Source organism: Leopardus geoffroyi, chromosome E2 (genome assembly GCF_018350155.1).
Source record: "Leopardus geoffroyi isolate Oge1 chromosome E2, O.geoffroyi_Oge1_pat1.0, whole genome shotgun sequence".
In the NCBI taxonomy this organism is placed as follows: Eukaryota; Metazoa; Chordata; class Mammalia; order Carnivora; family Felidae; genus Leopardus; species Leopardus geoffroyi.
The window spans coordinates 6034514-6041311 of record NC_059335.1 but is presented as its reverse complement, the minus strand read 5'-3'; the positions used below and the strand labels follow the sequence as shown (position 1 = coordinate 6041311).

The 6798-nt window shown below is 39.8% G+C and overlaps 1 pseudogene; it reads right to left on the bottom strand.

Moving 5' to 3' along the window:
• Positions 1-319: 319 nt before the first annotated feature.
• Positions 320-1514, bottom strand: LOC123578486 (annotated as a pseudogene).
• Between the last annotated feature and the right edge of the window lie 5284 nt (positions 1515-6798).

Sequence of the window (6798 nt, the reverse complement as noted above, 5' to 3'; positions counted from 1 at the left end):
CATCATAATCAGGATTTACAATTGCAATCTCAGGTATATCTTGGGAAAATTTAACATCTCAATTTGAAAATTACACATTCAGTGGTATTGCCAGTATGTTCACATTATTTCAGGACTGTTTTCTGGAATCTTAACTTCTCCACTGTTACCATTAAAAAAAATACAACTATTGGGGCGCCTGGGTGGCTCAGTCAGTTGAGCATCCAATTTCAGCTCAGGTCATGATCTCACAGCTTGTGAGTTCGAGCCCCGTATCAGGCTCTGTGCTGACAGCTTGGAGCCTGCAGCCTGCTTCAGATTCTGTGCCTCCCTCTCTCTCTGCCCCAACCCACTCGCATTCTGTCTCTCTCTCAAAAATAAACATCAAAAAAATTTTAAATCAAAAAACTATATAAATATACACATATTAAATACAGATGATTTCATGTACCATGCTCTTTAGTATTTCATATTAAGCTGATGTCAGTGTCTCACTCACCCATCTCTCTGCAATGAAACTGGCTCATTATGGTTCTTAACATTCCTTGAGGTCTCACTGCATCAGTGACTGAACAGGTGGAAGACGATTCCTATTTCCCTGATGAGATGAGGGAATTATGTATTTCTTCCACAGCAGACACAGTACAGTCTGAATATGCTGGGGTCATGATTCATGAGAACAAAAGGGCTAATACCTGGAAAACACGCAGTGATTAGTAAAGTGACATTTACCAGCCACCAACTAGAATTATCAAAGGGAGCCACGTAAACATAAATGATGGACACAACGGCATTAAACGATACAATGGTGGTCACCAAAACAAGGATGCTTTGGGTGGCTCTAGTCTCAGGGGAGGTCTGGGGGAGAGATTGTTCCTATGGATGCTTTGGACCCTCTGCTTGTGACTGTGAAAGAGAAAAACCATGGAGCTGCTGGCCAACGTCATGTGTCCCAAAAACAAAATGTATGGAAAATATCATTGCTGCATCTAATGAGCCTGTGATCTTGTCTCTACACTGTGAAGCACAACAATATCCCAAATCACTTTTTTTGGATAACAGTTTTGTTGTTCCCTTTACCAGCCATATAAATAGGAAAAAACATGTTTACCAACATGCAGAACACCCCCGCATAGGATACTGGAGGGGCCAATGTACTTTGGAGCTTTCGCTTTAAGCTCTGCCCACCTGGAGTTCCCAGGGCTGATCGTGATGGCCTGGAGGACACTCAAGGGGCAGGTGGAACAAAGGGACATACCTCTGGCCACTCCGTGAACATATAAAAGAACGTAGCATCCATAACAAATGGTGAAATGTTTCAGCCCTCGTGCTGCCATGGTCTCTGGGATTCCTCTAGAGAGAATGGGCAAGGAGTTGGCTACACTCAGGTGCCTGAGAACCAACTTTGTGGATCTCGGCTCACATCCTCTGCAGCAAAGGGACATCTAATGATAGAAGAGTGAGAAATTGATCAGGATTCCAATGACTATCTGGGATAGGAACATCACTACTATATTCAAATCCACCGAGGCCATTCTGTCATTGTCCAGAACTCACACATAGAGGATTCTGCATGAAAATAATGAGTTTTGGGCTACACTTTCATGGAAAATAAAATCTTCACTTACCTCTCCCTTTCCCTGAGAATGAACATCTAAACTCTATTGTCTTTTGTTAAGAGGTGTCTAAAGTTACATGTGTGTCTTTTTATAGCACTTACAATGTGTGGGTCACTGTTATTACTGCTTTCCCTATTGCAACTTATATAATATTCACAACCCTATGAGTTAGGAACTAACATTACTCTCATTCTATAGACGAGGAGAATTTAGCCATGGGAAGTTAAGTGACTCATGTAAATAGCAGAGGAATCACGATTTGAACCTTGGTTGCCTAGTTGCAGTGACATGAATGTTTGCTACGGTACTATACTATGCCAGGAACCTCGTTATGGATACACACACACACACACACACACACACACACACACACCTTCTCATATTTTAAATTTATTTTACTTACTAAACCTGGTTTGATCATTTCCCACTTTCATTTAAGTATTCTTTATAACCAATATAACTATGGAGTGAAGATTCAAAGGTCTTAATAAATTATACATGCACTGAGTAATTTTATTGAGCCAGTCTGATTTATTTAATGTAGACAACTGTTAGGATGGCAGCTGAACTCATTTCATTTTTTGCCTGGACCAAAAGGACAATGGCATCCGTAACAGAAATTATTGTGCAGAACTGCACTGTGTGCTAACATATGGGACATGAAACATCACATAGTGATAAAGCATATTAGGGCAGAAAATATTAATCCTCTTTAAAGCTCACATCACTGTATGTTATTTTATAAAAAAAAAAAAAAACCTGAAACTTGAATTGATATTTGATTTCAAAAAGCTATTTAAATACAGCACAAACCTGCCAAATGGAATTTGAGGGCTTGGAATCTTGGGCATTTAATAAATTGAAAAGCAAGAAAGGTGAATCATGAGATGGGAATACTACTGAAATGATTTTAAACCAGAGGAAATATAAGTTAAAAATTTTTTCCTGATGAGATTTTATTTTTAAACTAATTTATTAATTTAAATTAAAATACAAAAATAAATTCCTTAATTTTTTGCTCTTTGAAACCATCGGTTACAATGTTAACTTTTTCATAAAGGCCCTTTCCTAATTTCATGAAGAAGATTACCTCACAGATCAAGAGACTACAGAGATTTGCAGTAGAGACACATTTACTGTCTCCATTAAGCACATCACACTCAAGTTACAGAAGAACAAATCTCAGCAATTCCCATTCAGTCATGCTATTCGTGCTGTGAACCAGGTATTTTAATTAGTTCCATCACACTCATTATCACACACACATGCCTTTAGAGAAATCACATTATTGCTCCTGAAAATGTCTCTGTGACTCTTGCTCACGTTATTGAATGGCAGATTAATTTTGAAATTATAATCTTTTTGTTTAAAATTTTTTTTAATGTTTATTTATTTTAGAGACAGATAGAACACAGTTGGACCTTTCCCAACTAGACAAACTCTTTGTCTTGCTCATAGACGGACACTAGAGATATTCCACTAAGGCCAGAAAACCACACTAAAAAACGTACATGATCACCTGTTCTATTAATTTGTCATTGTATTGGGGGGTTACCCAGGGCCATTTAAAATGGCATAAGAATTAGAAACAAAGATGCAGAACTATGTTTGTATATGATTCAAGTATATGTCCCAAAACACAAAGGAACTGATAGAAAATCCAGTATTAAAAATAATTCAGTAAGCTAATAGGACATAATACTGACATACAAAAACAATAGCCTTTTTGTACATAGGCTAGCATTTTTTATTTTTTTATTAAAAACATTTTTAATGTTTATTTATTTTTGAGAGAGAGAGAGAGAGAGAGAGAGAGAGAGAGAGAGGCAGATTGAGAGGGAGACACAGAATCCGAAGCAGGCTCCAGGCTCCAAGTTTTCAACACAGAGCCCAATGCGGGGCTTGAACCTACAAACTGTGAGATCATGACCTGAGCCCAAGATGGACGCTTAACCGACTGAGCCAACCAGGCCTCCATGTACACAGGATATGTTTATACAATAGCCTAGGTGCAATAAAGACACATTTATGAGTTATTAAGAAGGCCTGCAATTACAAAAGTGTAACATAAGATGAAATAGGGGCACATGGGTGGCTCAACTGGTTAAGCATCCAACTCTTGATTTCATCTCAGGTTGTAATCCCAGGGTCATGAGATCAAGCCTCCTGTCTGGTGCTGCACTGAGCGTGGAGCTTGCTTGGGATTCTCTCCCTCTCTCTCTCTCTCTCTCTCTCTCTCTTTCTCTCTCCCTCTCTCTCTCTCCACCTGCCTCTATCCCCCACTCTCTCTCTAAAATAAACAAATAAATAAATAGCTTTAAAAAATAAATGAAATAAACTAGCCAGTAATGAAACTAACAAAAATGTGTAAAGCCTATATGGGGGAAAAAATTAAACATTCCTGAAATATATGAAAGTAGAAATAAATGAATATAAATTCATGTCATGTTCTTGGGTAGAAAAAGTCAATGTTATAAAAAGGTCAATTCTCCTTAACCTAATTCATGAATTTAATTTGATCCTGATATAGTTTTTTAAATATATTGACATAGTTTTTCGAACTAGCAATGTTACTGCAAAAATCTTACAGAATAATGAATAAATAAAAATATTCACAAAAACTTAAAAAAATCAGTATGGATATCCTTATGAGATGTTTATTTATAAACAGATTATGAGATCAGTGAAGCTAAAAATTCAGAAGTATGCCAAAGTGCATAAGAAAAGTTAATAACCAGCATAAACTAAAGTGGGGATAACATCATTAATGCTTGGTATTTGGGAAATGGGAATTCCTATCAAAATGACAATAAATGTTCTTTTTTGTTTTTTTAAATTTTTTCTTAAGTTCATTTATTTTTGAGGGAGAGGCAGAGGCAGTGTGTGAGCAGGGGAGGGTCAGAGAGAGAGGGAGACACAGAATCCAAAGCAGGATCCAGGCTCCGAGCTGTCAGCACAGATCCCAACGCAGGGCTCAAACCCAGAAACCATGAGATCATGACCTGAGCCAATGTTGGATGCTTAACCAACTGAGCCACCCAGGTGCCCCGACAATAAATGTTTTTATTCTTCACATCCTACAGCGGGATAAAGGTCAAACAAAAGAGAAGTCTATATGGTAAAAAATAATTAAAAATGATTAAATACCTTCCTAAGACCTGCTTCTCAAGCACCTGACTGTAGCCAACCTCTGGCGCATCATCATTAAAGACGTTGCTCAGCAACACTTTTGGCTTGAAAAATATCTTCGTTGAGTTTTGATGCATATTTGTTTTGTATGTTCCGAGTGGCCACTGGTGTATCCACTGGCATCACCTGCTTCTTGAGTGTCTTCCGGGACATCACGATGGCCCCAGGAACTCCAAGATGATAGAACTTAAAATAAAAGCTCTGTGCACCTCTCTAACAATCAGCTGCTGGATCCTCACTGTGGGGGTAAATACCACTTTATCTCTTCTTGTGACTGACAATGAACAGTGGAAACATCACAAAGAAATTTGACCAGGGGGTGCTGAATAACAAGATCACACAATCACCATTTGCCCTACTTTTAACCTTCCTTCCTGTGGGCCTTTGGGATTCATGACCTGGACCAGCATCTCCATAGTTTTCCACGTCTTAAGATACAAGCAGTGGGTCCAGCACATTCACAGGAACATCTCCAGAATTTCCCCAGAGGTGAGGGCTACCCAAGGCATCCTTGTCTTGATAAGCACCTTTGTATCATTTTAAGCTCTCTCTTCCACCTTTTCATTTCATTTGGCTCTTTCTGAAAATCCCAGTTGGTGGGTGCAGAACCCCTCTACCCTAATCACTCCATGGTTTTTTTTTTAACAATCAGCCCTTCTGTTCTCTGGAGCCCTGACCTTATTGTGTCCAGGGTCGTCTCTGCATGCTACAGAAGCCATACACAACTCTCTAAAATGACAAGATACCTATAAACTATTGTAAACTGTTATAGAATGTGTAGTCATGTGTTCATTCACTCCTTGCAGAGATTTAAGCACTGGAGGGGGCAGTCACTTAATAGAGAGGGTGTGAAAAACAAATCCAGCCAGCACCACCTTCAGGATTTCCACAGGAAAACAGAAGAGGAGCTATTAACTTGCATATTTCCTATTGAAGATTATTAACAGTATATATGATGCTGCTGAAAATGTGAAAACCTAGTTTTACAATTTGCTTGTATTATTGACATAAAGAACAGACATGTCTCTGGAAATATTTCAAAACCACTATTTCATCAGTACTAGGAAAAGTTAAGTATCTCTGAGAGAGTACACCTTTTACAAGCCTCCTCATCTGCACTTGTTACCAAGCATTCAGACACAGAAAACAAAAAGATCTAATTTTCCGGGTGTACCTGGATGACTCAGTGGCTGACCCTCAGACTTGCTTTTGGCTGAGGTCAGGATCTCAGGGTTTGTGAGATCCAGCCCAGAGTTGGGGGGGGGGGGGGGAGCAGGGGAGGGGACAGAGGCCTCTGCTCAGAGCCGGCTTGGGATTGCAGATCTAGCTCACTGCCCCTCCCCACTTGCTCTCCCGCCCGTGCTCTCTCTCAAAATAAATACATTTTTAAAAATCTAGTTTTCAAGGAAAAAAAAAATCCTCCCAAAATAACCGAGAACAAAGATTTAAAAAAATTAAAATTGCAATGAAATTTGGCAATTAAGGGCTTAAGCAAATACAGGTGCCATGTGGTAGGTTTCAAAGACGTTTGGATTTGTAATTCATCTCGAGAGGCGTGGATTCGAATATCAAATCTAAAGAAAAAGACATTAATGAACACTTATAGAGGCAAAAATGTTCCTTTAAAGCAACTTGCCAGCTTTTCGCTCCCACAGCCCAGGGCGGAAAGCAGTCCGGCGAGTAGAGAGAAGTGACAATTCAGTGAAAAGCTCTGATGGGGAGTTAATACCAAACTGCACATTCTCCACAAAACGGTTTTGCATTTCGCAATGTAGCGTCCATCACCGACACTGACCACCCCGGCTTTTGCTGCATTAAACAAAGAGCTGTAACTGTCCCCGTCTCAGTCGACCCACTAGGACCCCCAGCCCCAAGTCCCCGCGCTGCTCCGCCTCCCCAGCTGGAGGCGCGTCTACACTGCTTGCTACAAATGTTTCCCCCGGCATCGTGTTGAATTTGTCAAATACCGCCGCTCCCAACAGAAGCGGCCCACGCTTCCATAACATTGTGC